The sequence below is a fragment of the Varanus komodoensis genome, unplaced genomic scaffold (genome assembly GCF_004798865.1).
Source record: "Varanus komodoensis strain SLA01 unplaced genomic scaffold, ASM479886v1 scaffold1, whole genome shotgun sequence".
Classification (NCBI taxonomy): Eukaryota; Metazoa; Chordata; class Lepidosauria; order Squamata; family Varanidae; genus Varanus; species Varanus komodoensis.
This window is the reverse complement of record NW_025335268.1, coordinates 134065347-134083353: the sequence shown is the minus strand read 5'-3', so window position 1 is coordinate 134083353 and position 18007 is coordinate 134065347. Positions and strand designations below refer to the sequence as shown.

General features: G+C 41.6%; 1 protein-coding gene across 1 annotated transcript in view; it reads left to right on the top strand.

Annotated features, from left to right (window-relative positions):
* INKA2 (inka box actin regulator 2) overlaps positions 1-18007 on the top strand; it is a 34183-nt gene that overhangs the window by 12634 nt on the left and 3542 nt on the right. The gene's annotated exons all lie outside the window — the stretch shown is intronic.

The window sequence follows — 18007 nt, the reverse complement described above, 5'->3', positions numbered from 1 at the left end:
TGAATTCCAAATAAAATCCCATCCCAATGCCAACTTAGATAGCACTTTGCATAAGGTAATTCTTTTTTCCTTTGTTTTTTTTCCTCTCAAGTTAAAGGATTAGAATTTTGGATGCCAGATACTTTCTTGGGTTGCCAAATGGTTTCTATTTTCAAAGTATGGTTTTTCAAGCAAACCACACCCTAAGTTCATACATCTGTTCAGTAGTTCAGCCTCCCCAAACCAGGTGTCCTCCAGAAATTTTGGATAACAGTTTCCAGAATTCCTCACCATCATCCATGCTGGCTTTGTCTGATAGAGGCAAATGCCCCAATCATCTGGAGGGCACTAGGTTAGGGAAAGCTGCACTAGCTGCTTCCCACCACAACAATGGAGAATATGCTCCTCCCAAGCATATTCTCGTGTGTGTTTGCATGTGGAAACATAGCACATGAACCGGGGATGCAGCAAGACATCCAGGAAGCAATGTACATGGATGTGATTGCTCCAAAAGGGCTGTCATCATCAGAAATAGCTGCTGGATAAATCTGCATATTCTTGAAAGGTGTGTTATGTTTCTCCTTATGATCACATAGTTGCAAATCGAAGCTATTATGTACAGCCAAGTGGCTAGCCAACTGGAGTGTGTGCGAATGGCCATGAGCTTATTCTGCATTGGCAGTTGCTGTTACTGATCACTGTAACTATCTAAACAGCAACTGGGGCTGTTAAATCTGACTGGCTGGCAATGCATTCAGTATCTTGGAGTGTCCCAAAAGCATTCTTTGTCCACGCAGAGGAGTAGCTCAGAGGGAGCATCTGTTAGTATGCAGTTTCCCCACCATGTGCTTCACTGTGTATGTTAAACATGGCATATATAAATATCCCCACCCAAAAAAAGAGAAAGATGCCAAAAGTGGGCTTCATGTGAACTCTCAGCCAAAGCCTGACCAAAATCCGGCATGATCACACCTACCCAAAATAAGTGTGATCAGAATGAGTAGAATACCTTTTCATATTCTGGTAGTGTACTTTCCCATGGAAGTTGCTGCACTCAGATTTCTGTCCAGATGGCTTTCATCCAGATAATTTGAATTGCCCAAATAGAAGCCCAGGAAAGTTGTGATCTTCCCAGCTGGTACTTTCATTCATTAGAAAGAAGCACAGCTAGAAAGGCAGCAAAGACCTGTGCATGGAAAGCCAGTAAATTTTCACTATTGCATCATATCCCTACAAGTCACTTTTCATTGACAGTGTTGTAATAGCCCAACCGGGAGTAATAAATGTGAGCCAAGTGGAAGTGGGGCCCAAGATGGAATTGGTGATAATAAGCAGCTGTGCTTCTTCTTGCCAGTTCTTGAATGAGTTAGTGCAGCATGTGCTTGGCATTAAAATGGTGCAGGAGTGCATATTTACCAAATAATACAAAATAAACCCAAACAAATGTTAACATTTCAGAAAATGGCAAGCTCACTGCTACAGTGCTGCGCTTTATCAGTCTTCCAATCTGTCAAGATCAGTAAGCCAAATCTGGTGCTTGTGGTCCCAATGCAGGCCTGTGGGGTTCCCCAAAAGGTCTCACCCCATCCCCCCATCCCCTTTCCTCCAACTTCTGATCTTTTGCTAGTTGTCTGGATTTTCCATGGTTTCCCCCCCTATTTTGAGTGTGGAAATGTCTCTTAAAGCTCAGTTGGCAGCAGTAATAGTTTAAAGATGGAATATGTTGGTATTATTGGTGTTTGGATACTCTCCCATTTCCTTTGGGTCCTACCTTATTTTTGCTTTGCTTTGCTTTGCTTTGCTTTGCTTTGCTTTGCTTTGCTTTCATCCACCACTGGAATGCAGCCCACTAGCACCTCTAGCAATCAAATTCAGTCCTCAGTCTTCCTGAAACAGGTCCAGCTATCCAAGATGGCACTTCTGTGCATGTGTTAAGAACAGGAAATAGTGAGGGTGAAGGAATTTGATTTATGCAGTATGGGGCCATAGCATCTGAAGCTGCTCAGTTTGTACAGGCGATAACTTGGTCAGACTTGGCAACAGTAATGTTACACTTTCATTGTCCATGGAACACATGTGTGTCCTCTTGTGTGCCATCATAGTCGCTAATCAGTTTTGTTGTAACACTGCAAACTGTACTCTCCAAAAGCAAAAATAAGCATTCAAAAGCATGACCAGCACTACTGCAATATATGTGTTCATGTTTCCGTACGGCTGTTTTTGTTCTAGATAGTATTGATAATGAAAAAAGCAAAAACTAAAAAATCCCCCCAAAAATAAGGAGGACCACATTGGCTATCAGGATATCAATTTGTATATCTCTCTCAAAATAAACAACTAAATACATTTCCATGAAACTGGATAGATTAGAAACTGTTTCTGTCTGTTCACGTCTGGGGTGGGCAGATTATAGGCTCAGATGTACAGCTATATCTCTCAGTGATTATTTTGCAGTACCACCCAAGCAAGGGTTTCTGTCTCCCACTTGTTTAAAAATAACACCAACATGTTTCCCCCACCCCATCTCAATGAAGCTGCTGAAATGAAGAAATCTTGGAGTAACCAGAAGAGAACTTTTGTGTCAAAAGACCATGAGCTCAGTTCATTTCTGATACTCAGTTAGAAATCCATGGACTCAGAATGTGCTCAGATGCTCAACATGTGCTCAAAATGTCCTTTCCTCCTGGCTTTTCTTGGTGCATCTTGGGGTTTTAGTGAATGACTGACTGACTGAATAAAATGAAGTGGATCAGACAAGTCTGAAGCCTGGCCATCCCTTTTCTAGTCCACCCCATTGCCAGCCTAGACCAGAATTCAGCATTATGAACTTCCCTATTCAATTCTGTACCCAAAGAGGGCAATCTTTGACATATTACTTGTGTCATATTACAAGAAAGGAAGTATCTGCAGTACTTGTGGTGAGTAATCTTTTTTGATAAAATAGAGTCTTGTGTTCTTGTTAAGACAAAGCCAGTCTGTGTAGTTTCACAGGACAGTTCCAGCTATAAGATTTCCTATTTTTCTAGCACTCCTTCTATTGCAATCCTTGAATTCCCTCTATTTCCAAGCCTAAGGAATTCCCTTCTAATATAAGCCAAAGTTCCACAAGCTTGCCCTTTTCTACTACCCCACTTCTCTAGAAAATCTTCTAGTAGAAGGCAGCACTATGCTGAACGACTGAACAAACTGGTTTACTAAAGCCATATTTGGTACATAAGAAAATGTTTACTTTGAAGTCTCCTAAAGACTACTTACTGACAATTCTTAAGGACTCAAGAGAGACTTTGGTGATACCAACCTCTTAATGATTTTGTAGCATCAAACCAAATCCCCTAATCGTCCCCTGCAGCAAGTTTCACTCACAACCAGGTCCAGATCAGATACAACATGCTTCTCATCAAAGTGCCTCTTATTGTTCTGCTGACTGCATGGACAGTTTATCAGGGTTGTGACGCCTGCTTGTGTAACCTTCTTGTGTAACTACCTGCCAGCAGCAACCTGGCATCACAGCCCACTGCTTCCTGCACCTGATTTTCACCAGCCACGTATAGTTATCACACAGAGAAAAAAACAGCTTAACATTCAAGTTTCAACTTAATATTCTTCTCTTCAGCTTTTGTCTGCCCTTCTGAATGCACCACACATCTCTCACTGGCAACCAACGCTCTGGCTGATTCAATCTAACCATTAACTTCCATTTCTCAACTGCTCTTTTCCACTTTGCTGGAAGCCCTGGCCAATCCATCTGATGTTTCCCTGGCCACTCAAACTAAATTTACCTTATTCAAACCCCATCTGTAAGTCTTAAAAGCAATAATCTCTCTCTCCTCCTTCAGAACTTGTCCCAACTACTGAAACAGGCCCTTTACAAATGTATTAAAGCTTCATAGGGGTCACACAAAATATTTGATCATTACAAAACAACAGAAGTTATTTACATACATAGTATTCATCCATGTAGTCCCTGCGTAATTGCATGATACATGGATTTTCATGTATAGAATACTTAGTTTCATTCCCCATATTTGAATTATCTGATTTTCTCTGTTCCTTGCATCCACTCATTCTCACAATGAGCCCAAGCCAGTTAACACCCCATCTAAAAACAATGCCATACTTGAGACCCCTTTAAAATCATAACTCTAAAATTACATATGCATATTAAATTACAGTGAGACCTTGACAATTACTATTATCATTAATAATTGTATTTCCATACAACCCAATAGCCAAAGCTCTCTGGACAGTGTACAACAGTGTACAATGGATTAAACACAATAAAATTCAATATAGAATGTAATCAGAATAATAGAAACCCCCCTCCCCAAATTCACTAGTGGTTTAAAACCTGTTTAACAACTTTAAATGCTAAAATGTGCATTAATACACAGTGAACGCAAGACTGATTACTCACAAACCTTGTGTTGTTGAAATAATATTTTCTCAGCTACTGGTCCTTGTATGTAAACATATAACATAGGGGCATATAACATTTGTGCAAAAGCTAGTAAGTCTGGACTTGGAGAGTTCCTTATGGGAGACTTCCTAGAAACCTTGGGCATCCCATCTTGAGTTTCATGATGGAAGAAATGCAGGATAAAAATTATATTCCAGCTTTGCACTATAATCACTGATACGGAATATGGGATGCACCCTTGTAGACATGTGGCCCTTAGACAGACACCAGAGACAAATTATATCATCAAACATAAAACCCAGCTTGTGCAATGGCAGCTCATAAATTTTGCTCTGAAATTAATACCATTTAGAGAAATAAATTGCAATTCACCTTTTCACATAAAGAAAGCAAATGATTATTAGCAAGCCAAAGGCAGTATCTTTCCAATTTCCTGTCCATACATTTTGCTGTACTTCCAAGGAGCTACATCAGGAGGGACCTGGGGAGACACAGGGACACAGGTGCCCGCACATGCCGAGCCAAGAACAGCTTTTGCAAACAGTAATTTTTCATAATTTTGATAAGGCATGAGTGTTATTAGACTGTCAACATCCACAGACACATTTGAATGTTGTTATCAGCCAAAAGGCTCCAGAGGAGATGGTATCATTTAGTTGCAGAGAGTCTGCCAAAAGATTTATCTTTCAGGGACAAAGGTCACTCGTGCAAGAAAATATGCCACACACATTATATGCACGGCGTTTTAAGGGCTGGGTCTTTGGGGTGATGGAAACGGAGTCAGGTCCATTGGGTACTGTTCTGAACCACCTGGAATTGTGTCACGTGCCTTGTCATAAGCAGCATCTGTTCTGGGTGAGAAATATTTTTCAGCTGAAGGGCAGGATTATCCTCTGGGAAGCCTTCCAGGAACCATGTGCCAGCAGTGCTTGTAGCCAGAGCCCAAAATGGGCATGGCCACCCCACTTTCACACACATCCATACCTCTACGTATATACACCCATCACTCTTACACGTCCAGATAAACACAAAAACACCCCACATGCAGCTGAAAGAGGGTGTTGCTCCTTCAACAGCTGCTCTTTCAGGGAACTCCAGGATGCTAGACTCTGTTTAGTACTATTCATATTCCTCGTTGCAGCATCCAGACTGGAATAAAAGAGGAAGAACTGGGTGCAGTCTGTACACCTGCAGCTTAGGGGTCAATTCTGAACACTGCCTCTGAAGACAAGGTCAGAAATGTGCCAAGATAAAGCATAACCAAAATTGTACTGTTGTCTCTAGATTAGTGGTATGAAAGGGAAGGGGTGCTAGTGCTGGGTCCAGGCGTTGGGTCCCTTGAGCGAGACCTCATCCATGGGGCCCCTCTGTCAGCGTCTCTACCCTTTCACCACCACCATCAGCAGCAGTTACTGCTCCTTGTCCTCTTTCTCATCATTGCTTGCTTGACGAGCAGCAAGCCAGTGGACAAGTACACAGTGGGATCTAGTACAGTTCCTTCTCACTAATACCATTCTTTGGTCTGGAGCAAGAAGCAGTGAACAAAGCAGGCTGCAGTATTAAAAAGGAGGCACAACCTCAGAGGACTGCTCTTCTTGGGACCCTGCAGCATTGTGGGGCTTCAGCAGGTGCCCCTGACAGCAACCCTGGGTGATCAGCAGGTTAGAAACATATTGCAAATCAGACAGGAGCAAGTGGAAGAGGAGGAACAAATCATAGAAATTTCAGAGAGTAAGAAAGACAAGGCATCCAACAACTAAGCAGGGCAAATGAAACTCTTGTTTCTGTGGTGGATCATTTTGTACTTAGGTCCTGTTCACACACCTTTGCTAGCTCACCATGGGCTATTTACTGATCAAGGGTTGTGCCTGTGTTGTTTAATCTGTAGACATAGGCAGGCTTCCTTGCTCGGAATGGCTATGTGGGAATCAGGGAGCTACACAATGCTGTCAGTGCCATGCAGGATTTTGTCTGCACTGCCCCTTTTACACTTGAAACTACCATCATGTGCATGCCATGGGAAGGGGGCCCTATTGCACATGTGCCTGGGAAAGATGCTTCCCACTGTGCTTCTCACTCATTTGGCACTTAATTTAGCTTGTTCTTAGTTATTTCTGGAATAAACAAAATGTTTTTGGTGCTTCTGCTTTTTTTAAAAAAGCTCTGAATTTCTTTCAAAATGCTATTTTTAATCTCTCAGTTAAAAACAAAAATGTACAGATAGTCTTCTCTCCCTAGGTCATGAATGATATTACCCAGAGTAGTACTTTGCCCTCTCCCCTGTACTCAACCATGCTTCTGTCTCATGGGAATGAAATAACCATTGGGATGCGCAAAGCATTTCTCCTTTACTTGAACATGCTGCTTCAGCCTGCTGTCTGTATAAGCCCCTGGTCGTAATCACACACGGACAATGCCCCACGCGCATTCTCTGCTGGAGGAGATGTTGTCTGGGCAGTGTTCCATTAAACTCTAGAAGTTAACCCAGTCGGCCAGTCGGACAACTGTGTGTAATGCTCCTATAATGGTGTGCAGTATCCTAGTGTCCTCTGCTTACCATTTCTTTCTCTGCTGGCAGGATTTGCAGCAGAAGAGCAATCAGTTTCAAAGACTGACAAGGCATCACTCCTGAGGAGCAGCAGCTTCTACACTGCTTGTACTGTTGCTTCTCCCTACCCTCGCTTAGAAGCTGTCGAATGAAACAGGTCAGGGGGCACAGTTGAAAAGTTTGTTGAACAGGATTTTAGAAATTGTTCAGTGTAGTGCAGAGGTGAGGGACATGTGGCCCTCCAGATATTTTGGCCTACACTCCCATCAGGCCAAGCCAGCATAGCCACTGGTGTGGGATCACACTTGCTGTGTCCTCCAGATGTGTTGATCTACAAGTGCCCCCCGCCCCGATGCAGCAGTTTATTTCAATCTAGAGACTGGGGTGAGGGGCTCATTTAGAATACCCAAGAACTGCACATGATGTGGCCCCTGTGCCCAGCCCACCCAGATTCCCCACCCATTTACCCACAAAAGCCGGGAGTCTTGGGCTGTACAAAAGTGCTATGGATGGCAATCATGGAAGAATATTATTGACCTGAGAAACACAAGCTGTACTGTAAGTGGAGGTGGTCATGAGCTTGGACTGCAATGACTAAATTTATTTATTTATTTAAAATATTTCTATGCCGCCCCCATCGCAACAAAGCCTCGGGGCGGCTCACAAAGAATACATAAAACATTCATAAATAATAATAATATAGCAATTAAAAGAAGGAAAAAACCAAAAAAACAACATTTAAAAACCCCCAGTGCATTCTCGGCTAAAAATTTTAAAATCCTAATTAATACAATAATTTAGCAATTAAAATAAGTTTTAAATAAAAAGTCTCAGCCTGGCACCGAAAAACAAATAACGACGGCACCAGGCGGACCTCTCTGGGGAGCGCATTCCATAAATGGGGCGCCACCGCAGAAAAAGCCCTCTTCCAGATACTCAACCTCCTTATATCATTCACAGAGGGTTCCCGGAGAAAGGCATCCGTTGCTGATCTCAAGGGGCGGGAGGGCAAATTAGACCAAATTCAGAAAGGGCAGAGTTCTTGCTGTGAAGAGCATGAGACTAGGGAGGAGATATTCACCCTATGCAGGAATTCAGAAACAGGAATAGGTTTGGAACAGGAAGGAACACGTTTGGCTTACACTTTTCATCCAGCTTTGATTGTGAAGCCTCAAGTGACACCCGTGTCCACCTAACGGTATAATTATATGCATGGTGCAACAGAAAATGTCCTGCGTGCTTGCTATGGAATACTGGGAATTCTAGGACTTTTTTCTGTGGAAACATGTGCAGGATTGTGCCTTCAGGAAATTAAGAAGATTTCTGATACAGAGTTAGACAATTTGGCCGGCTAGCCCAGTACGACCTCCTGTAATGAGCGGTTGGCTCACCAGGTACTCAGCTCCTGCCCTCCGATACTTTTAACTGTAGATGGCAGAGGTTGGACCTTTAACTCCCTGCATGGACGTTTGTGTTCAGCCACAGGATGATGGCCCTTCCCTGCATGAATGTCAGCTTGTCCAGTATCTTTCTTGTGCACATGACCAAATCAACACATGAACTGGCAGGTCTACAGATACTCTCTCCAGCCTCTTCCATTAGCTTGACAGCAGAATTCCCCCCCCCGCCCCAGGCAAAATTGCATAAATATGTATTGTCCGTATCTATGATGTTTCAGGTAATCACCAAAGGAAATATATACTTGGAGGAGATCAGGACAGGCCATATAGCACTTACTGTATTTTAAAAATATTTCTAAGTGGTTTATAAGTGTGTAAATGTTTAAACAAAATCTCTGTATCAGAAAGCTTTTTGCAGAATAACCAGAAGTTGCAAGTTGGTGTGTTTGGTGGTGTTTTTTTTTTTAAATATTACACTGCATGTGTTAAGCAGCTCACCAAGGGCCAGGATGTCTGTGTCATCATCCAGCTACCACTGTGTGAACGGCCACTGTTAATAAGTTAATTCTCACTGTCTTTATTCCCTGCATCCCATTTCCCTTTGATCTCACTGTTTATGATGCCGCAGCACCTCGTTTAAAATACAAGAGTCTGATAGAGCGGGGTTGAGGATATGAGAATATTACAGTGAGAGATCAAGTGTTATTTAGAGTAATTATTTTAAGCAGCCATTCCAACCACTTTCGTACCTTGTTCTCTGCACTTTCACTCAGTGTGGCTTCGTAATCTACCTGCTACAGGATGGTTCTTTATCTGAAGGGCTGCCAGGGGACTGTCCTCTGAAAGCAGCGTAACTGGAAGGCCTGTCCCACTATGAAGATAAAAAACTAGGAGAACAGGGGCCTCAAAACGAGCTGTCAGTAGCATCTGAACATCAAACCAAGCAGGCAGACACATGGACAACCCATTTATAAATAAAATATATTACAGTTTAAGAAAAGGTGCTATTATATGAGAGAGGCATTTGCAAATAACCAAGCATAATTGATGAGACATATTGCATGTCTATTTAAGTCATAATCATTATTGCTAAATTTGTGACTATACCTATCAATTAGCATATGCAGATGTCTCTCTTTTTCCTCATTTTTGTGGATGCACTTTTTGGAGATGTGTAAGTGGCCACACTAACTTTCATTCTGCACCCACAGAGAGAACAAGTTTGCACTGCCAGCCCTGCTGCTGCAGTTCCACTACTTTGGAAAAGGGGGGGGGGGCAACTTTCTCTTATATATTACAAGGTGTGATATATAGTTTTAATAGGCAGTTTGAACTTGAAAGTTTGAAAAGGCAGTTAATTTAATGTTAAGGGAAGATGCTACAGTAAAGAAAGGACTTCAATATTTTGAGGATAGCTACAGGGATGATAAAACAAGATGCAACAGATAATCTGACAGGATCAAGATCCTTGAGTTCTGTTCTCAAGGAGGTTCAGTGGGTGTGGATATTTCATCTATAGACCTTTGTTTCTCTGTCAACGTTAGTTGTAGATTCTGGTTCTGGTCTGCTCTTCAGGTTCTGTGACTCAGCATTGTGCATGTGGCCCGGCCAGGAGGAAAGCTGAGTCAGCTACTCTGTCATTGCTCTTCCTACTTGGGTCATGGAAATGCGGTTTGTAGCTTATCCATGTGGCGCCAACCTTAGAATACCTTTGACTCATAGACTAAAAGGTAAAAGCTTTTGTGGATTACCCTGCAGGGAAATTGGATTAGTACCCATTGGCTAAATTCCCTTTGGTCTGTTACAGAGCTACAGAAAATTATTACCCAAGGCACACTTAGTCAAAACTAGTTGTTAGCTTTGAAAAATTCAATACTAATGCAGGAGAGAAATAGCTGTCCTTCTGCCTTTTTTCTTTTCTTTTTCTCTTTTCTGACTTTCTTTTCTTTTTGGACACCCCACAAATCACTCAACAGAATTCCTCAACAAATCCAGGTTAGGATTTAGAACTGTGAGTGCACCTAGCAGCATCAGGCCCTTCTTATCTTAGCTTTAGGATATTCATTCAGACGAGGCTTTAAAAATCTGGGTCTTTTTAGTCCTGTTCAGCAACTTGCCCACTTGATCATGCCTAAGGATGAGACGGTACTTTTGCTGCAGGGCAACAGCATCAGTGACTTTTAATAATTAAAAAAAAAAAAAAGACATCTCGGGACATGTATATTTCAGCAGTGCTGAGTGGGAAACCCATATCTTTTTTTACTGTAAAAATTAAATAAGTAGTTGCAGTGTTTTGTTGCTGAATTCGATTACTTTATCAGCTACAGATCTTCTGATGGACAAGAAGTTGCCCCAATATTCATACAGCAGATTTTAAAATATATTATAGTGACCTGTAATAAAATTTCTTGCAGAAGGGAGTACAGCAGTGGTGGTGAACTTTATACTGCAATGCCAGGAATGTTTCCAGGTGTGAAACTCTCTGTTCTTCTTCACCTGTGGAGAAGGAGGTCCACAGTATTCAGCGGCTGCTCAGATGACCTCACCGGGAGTTTAGGATTTTCCCCATCACATGATACACCAGCTAAACTACATATGAAAACAACCACAAATACATAACATTAAAAGACTTCTTCTGAAAAGATTTTGAAAATGTGCACATGTGTATTTTTGCTTCGATACATTTAGGAGGGAGGGAATCCCATTTTCTAGCTAGTCCAAATACAAATAGAATTAAAAAGCTTGATATTCATTTTGTTCCTTTGCAGAATGCTGGAGCTTATGACAAGCCATCTCTCTTTACCTGGAGAAGAAGTGGCCTTTTAATTAAAAATTGTCTGTCTACACTAAGATTTAAGATTGAAATTTTGAGTCTTAGCTTGCTCCTTCTATGGAATTGACCCATTGTGGATGCAAGGTCCACATTCCCCACACAGTCCAATTCAGAGACTCTTCTTATGCACCACCATAAAGCCTGTCCCCCCCCCCCAATATCAGAGTATTTTGTTTACTTGCTTGTTGTGAGATTGGGAGAACCCTCTCTGCTTATGGTATCAGAAGCATGCTTATGCCTACTTTTCATTGTCTGTGTTAGGTGGAAGAGGAAAAACAGCCTGGAATTTTAGTATATCAATATTCACACCACTTCAGGGATAAATAGTGGAGCTGCCTTATGCTAAATTCTATTTTATTGTATATCTGTCACATCTATAGCTTTTTAAGGACCCCTGCGACATACACTGTATGTCAATTTTCCTGTTTTAGTCTCATAACGTCTTGAAAGCCTAGTTCAGATATCACAGGCAGGCCATGACTTGACCATTAGGACTATACCACAAACTGGTGCATTCTCCCTCCTCACCAATGCATTAGACAACATTATAATTTGTTGTGGTAGCAGTACATATGACTGTTAAGCACTAATGGACTGATAGGGTGCTTATCCTCAGAGGATCATACTTCCCTCTCTGCCTTTTGAAAAAATGCCTTCATTTCCAGTGGATTGTTCATGGTGTATGTGTGAATTCTCCTAGAAAATGGCACTATGCATTCTTCTTTACTAGAAAATCTACTTGAATACAAACACCTGGATTTATTACCTTTTCCATGCACTTCTCCCTTCTTCTAAATAAAATAAAATAAAAAATGGACCCAATAGTATTGATGTAATTCCTTTTGTGTTCATTAGAGCATCCTCTTCCAATAATCCAGATATTGTTCATAGGGGGTTCTGTTTCCTCTTCTTCATTATTAAGGGCCGCTGTGGCAATCCAGCCTTTCCTGTTCCCAGGGTTTCACTGAACAGTAACTTCCTCTAGCGACATTTCTTTCACCCAAGGGCAGGACATCTGTCTTCCTTCCAATTATGAGAAGCGTCTTCTGACCTCTTATTCATCTGGGCTTGTTGTCACTATTTTCTTCCAATCTGTACCAAAATATTACCTCACTCCCAGGCAGCACAGATGTTTTTGTTTCTAGCTTGTCATCGCAAGTTTCACTCCAGGGGATTTGATGACACTGAATTCCAAGGAAGCACTGCAAATTCAGTCTCTTACTAGATGGAGAGCTAAGATACATCAAATGGGTTTATTTAGGTAGTTTCCAAATCTTTGGAATGTTTAATTAAGGTGGGAACAAAAGAATGAAGAAGTAGTCATCCAAGACATCATGGCTGCTAAACCACACCGCCCAAGAGTTGCATGGGAAGTAGGAAATAAGAGTATTACGGATTTGTGTGCATACATTTCCCAGTGGAAAAATGTATAGATCCACTTGTCTTTATACAAAGCCCTTATCCGTTCTTTAGCAATGTACAAAACACAAAAGATCAGGCCAGGGGTTCATATACAGTAGCAAAGAGCTAGAGCAGCCTTCCTCAGTCTGGGGCAGTTCAGATGCTGGATGAGAATGGTACAAACTGTGGTCCAACTAAAGGCTGACCTTCAGAACTATGTATTTAGTGTCTTCCTTTTTATAACCTTGTTTTCTTCCTAGGGGAAATCTTTAGAAACTACATGAAATACGGTGTTCTGCTTGTTCTTATTTGTAGATTCCCACTTGCATTTCTCCTTCTAAGATTATAACTCTGTCTGTGACCTTGGAAGAGGAAATCCACACAAATTATAGCCCCTCAAATACTGTGTAGGCACCATGGGATCACTGTCTTAAAAGCAAACACTATAACCAAGTATTTAAAGCAATTTAGATGTAAACATAATTCAATATCAACAACCCTTTGGAAAAACAATTTCTTTAATGTGCAACTAATGCCAAGCAATGGCAGGGAGAGAGCAGAACTGTCCTGTGGGTCACCTGAAATGTTTACTGTGGAAGGAGTTAAGCAGGACCACCAGTGAAAAGCTGCACAATTAGGTAGGTTCTTATGAGAAGAGATGATTCTTAAGATATACCAGTTCTGCTGGTTAGGGTTTTCAAGGCCGGAACTAGCATTTGAATTGAGCATAGGGGCAATTTCAGAACAAACAACAATAATAAAATTTCAGAGTAAAAGGAAGCCTGATGTAATGAAAGTTACCAAAACTCTTGGAAAGGGCTATAATTCAGTAACCCTGGAAAGCTGCTGCTATTCCCTGTCCTAAGTACTGGGCTAGATGAAATATCCATTACAAAATAATGTCAACATTGCCCCATACCCCCCCCCCCAAGTTTAGTCTAAGGCCTAACATAGCTCTCTTTGGATGCCCCAAAGTCTATTTTCTCATCGGAGGGCAAATTTGGGAACATAAAGCTTCCCCAATGGCAAATAATAAACAATCAAATGAAAAAAGGGTCTTATTAATTATAGATCAGTAAGGTTGGAGTGAATTGAACATGTAACGGGGCATCAAGGACTGGCACTCTGGGGCAGTTCTCCAAGCCTATAGAGAAGGGGGCATTATTGATTCTTCTTGACTCTGCTGCTCCTCCTCGCCTCGCTGTCATTACCAGATCACTTGCCATCTCCAAATGAGGAAGGAGGAGGAGAAAGAGCCTCAGCGTCGCTTGTCCTCTCCTCTGTACAGTGGTACCCATGGATGGGGTCCGTGTTGAAAGAATCTGTGATAATGAGAAGGAGATGAGCTCACCCCCACTTAGAATCAGCTTCTTCATAAAAAGGAAATAGAACCCTCCAAAGGAGGACAGCAGTTTCAGATGCTAATACAGATGCAAATTTAGAAATAATTGCTCTCAATTAAATAGAAATGCATACCATAGTATGGAAGGCTGCAGACGCTTGATCTGTTTGTCTGCTCATTGTGTTGTGCAGGTGCTAATTACTGATGGACAAATTCAAGTGCCTTGTTTTCCCTTCTTGTGGCCCTTTATCTTTAACCTGGACTTGTGCGGGGAAGCCCTTGGAATAGAAAATGTTGTCTAATAGGGGCCATTCTCTGCAAAGTGTAATTTATGGCCGCCCAGTGGCCCACTGAGATTAACTTGCCCATGAGCCTCCAAAAATATCAAATAGCACTGCATATTTGGGACAGATAATCCCAGAGAAGTATTATTTTATCAACTGGGAGCAATTAGTCCTACCATCAGCTTGTTAACAAGAAATAAGACATCTTTTTAATTAGCTATTATTGTGATCTCCCTTGCAATGTACAGTGATGTTTTAGCTGATTTCACAGCATGCTCTCTCTGTAAATTGAACACATAAAGAGTGCCTTTAGACATCCCACTGAAGGGAGAATTATGTAACATCCCTTGTGTAACTTTTGCTAAGAGCATCTCTAGCAGCTTTATGCTGATTCTCTCAGGTTTTTTATGCTGACATGCACTCTAAAATTGAAATTATATAATAGACCAACTATGAATTATGGGGATTTAAGCGGAAAGCTTGCGTCAGGCTACAATTCTAAACACACATCTTCTGAAGAGTAAGTTTTGGTGGACTTCTGAGTAAATGTACTCAAAATTGTGCTGTGTAGCTACAGTTCAGTGCACATGGGAATAAGCACTATACACTTCAATGGGTTTTACTTTTAAGTAAATGCACATAGGAGCAACTTGAGTATGAGAGAGTTCAGTAGCAGGTTCTCAAACACATCTGTTCCTTCTGCCGAAGAAGCAATATCCTTGCAGGGCATTTGTCTGTGTTGTTCCTACAGCTGAAAAGGGACATATTGGGGGTAGGTCAGAGAAAATTTTGGACCTGCAATGGTACCTTTTTCACCATTATTCTCTGTCACACCCACACACACTCTCTCTCGCTGGGTACTCTTGCCCCTTTTTGCCTGAGTGCCTTTGCAGTCGGGATCATTTAGGGCATGTTTTGATGTGGTAATACTGGGTAATCGATCAGATCTGACTATTCAATGAATTCACTGAATAAATGAAACTAATGCTTTGTCCTCATTTCTGATGGGATATCCCTGTTACTGGGGAAACCACACTGCATATCACCCCAACTTCCTTAACACTGGGATGTGTTTCCTTCCCAAGCATTTTCACACCCTTTCACTCAATTGCCAAAAATGCAGACACAAAAAGTTTGCAAAACTCAGTGCTCTTTTGGATTCATTTCATATCCAGCCCCTTTAGAAACCGCCATGTTATTTTGTTTGGCAAACCCAAATATGTCTTGTAAGGAGTCCCTTATGCTAAGCCCAAGCAATGGTTTTGTCAACTTCAGGACTGCCTGCCCTGAGAGGCAATGGCCAGACTTTGCTACATAAGATAATTCAGCTTAACTTTGCAAGTATTTTTCTGGATCCATAAAGCATGCATTTTGCTGCTGAGGTTGCATCCCATCAGAAAAATGATGGGTCAGTCCTTTTTTCTGGCTGGGAATTAAGCGCAGGCCATACTGGTGAGAATGTCAAATCTGGACCACTAGGCTAGAGATGTGTGCTTCATTGTTATTATCTCATTTCTGGAGCCAGAAGCTGGGGATGAGTGCCACTGAAATATTAATAATTCCTAATAGGCCCTTGTCACAAGAGGCATGCTTTGTGATGAGACCCCTCCCTCCTTTCTCCCTCCCTCTCCCCCTCCCTCCCTCCCACAAATGGAGAGTTAATTGAATCAATGAAGTGAACATCACAGCCATCTAGCATATGTTGACTTTCCTATCAGCCCCAGTCATTACTGCAGGACCCTTTGTCACTCATCACTGCTTGATTACACCACTTGGCCTGCAAGGGGATTTGATGGGAAGTGTCCAATGAGGGTTCAAGCTGTTTCCAAAGCCCGCTTTACAAAGCTCCAGATAAAAGGGGGATTCCATTAATGAGGCAAGAAAGGTTAGGACAAGAGGCATTACAGCAAATCTGGAAAGAGGTAAGGTGATAGTTTTCTCTGAGGCTTAGAGAACAGATGGGCCCCCAGGAGAGTAACATAAGAGCTGTTCTATTATAGGAATATGGCTGATGCATGTGCAGAGGAGGTCAATATAGCATTCTGTGGATTTGACTACAAACTAGCCAAGAAGAGAGACTTTGCAAAATAGTCAGAAGTTAGAGGTGTTTTAACTTGGCAGGCATGTTTAGTCACCTTCTGGCAAGCAACGGGGTCAGGGCTTCCTCTTCAGGCGTTTCTCTATATTCTAGTTTTGAACCTTAGTTTTTGGGGAGGTGCTTTGTGTGCTTGCAGATTTGTGCTGGGGTGGGTGATGGCACCACGTTTTCTGCAGAACAGGAGTCCTTTTTTCCAAGTCCCCGAGATTATGCAAGCTCCCAGGGAAACTGAGCAGCAAGCAGCCGAGCTAATATAGCGAAATGATGGCAGATAATGCGCATGGATGTAGTTGCCAGCCATGCACACAGGTGTTAAAGGGGCAGCTGCAGAATAAGAGCACTCCAAAAAGAGATTGCAATGAGCTTTTGAACCATCTACGATAACAGATATGTAGATATGCTGTTTTTTCATGACTCCTTGTGCGCTTGTCTGAAAACCTCAGTACATCAAAGAGTTCCATCTTTTCTTCTGCAGCTCTGCAACAGAGAAAGAAGAGAGCTGAGTGAGTAGTAGCAGCTGTTAGGAAGTATGGCCCTTTTGTTTTATGATGCCGCTTTGGGAATAAGATCTGCTTCCCCTAGAAGAGAAAATATATAGTGAAAATGCAGAGTGGAGAAGTTAGGGACTGGAGGAAATTGCTAGCGTATTTTACAAGGTAACAAAAAAGCTGTGCTATTGATGAGTGCAGCCTGGCAGCTCAAATAATAATCTTTTGTAGTTGTTTAAGTTGCAGAGGCTCCATGTACTTTTAAAGCAGTTGCTGTTTTAATTTTCATTTTGCTTATATAGTTCTGGCTTTTCATTGCCTGCAATATAGCATTAAAATCTGAAGCTGTGGCCCAGTTTTCATAAACAGAACTTTCTGGACTTCGCTGCCAATTTCTTTCCATGGCAACCCCTCAAGTCCCCTGAAAACACTATGTGTAGAATCAGGAGATCTGCTGAATGGGTTGAGCTGGGAAAATTTCCAAAAATTAGACCCTTCTATGAAAAGAGGGCTTGCAGAAGGTCCCTTTTAGTCATGGAAGTCAGATTTTGGGTGCAAGTTCAGATAGAGTAGTAATCCTGTATCTGGACTGTATCGTTTCAGACAAGATGAGGGATCACCTCATTAATTGCTCTTTTTCATGAAAACATTCCTTGCAGGTAAGACACTAGCATGTCAGAAAGAACACTTCTAATGTAGATTCTCCCTGGCATCCTTCTACCTGCAAGCTGAAGTGGTACAGTCCGCAGACAGATTTACCACTTCATCTGCTGTTTGTAAGATCTAAGCCAATTTCACTAGGTAATTGGATTCTCAGCTTGGGTAGAATGTGTACATGATCTGAGAAAGCAGCAGAAGAAACAAAACTATGGACACTACCATCTCCTTATCTGAAATAATTCTCATGGGTGATTTTTGCATTAAAATATGATTCACCCGGTACTCAGAGGAAGAGCAGATGAAGTCAATTGACAAAATGCAATCAAATCCTGAGGAAGAAATACAGCAAATACTTCCTTTGAGATAAATTTTTGACACTTAATGACTTTCACAAGCAAATGAAAATGATTTTAATCAGAGGCATATAATGCAAGACTTTTATAGCTCTGTATATCTAATACAGTCTAATGTATGTATGATATTTAGGTTTATATAATTCACAAAAGTGGAAGAGAACACATTTTACTTCTCTTTTGGTTATGTCAGGGGGACCTGCC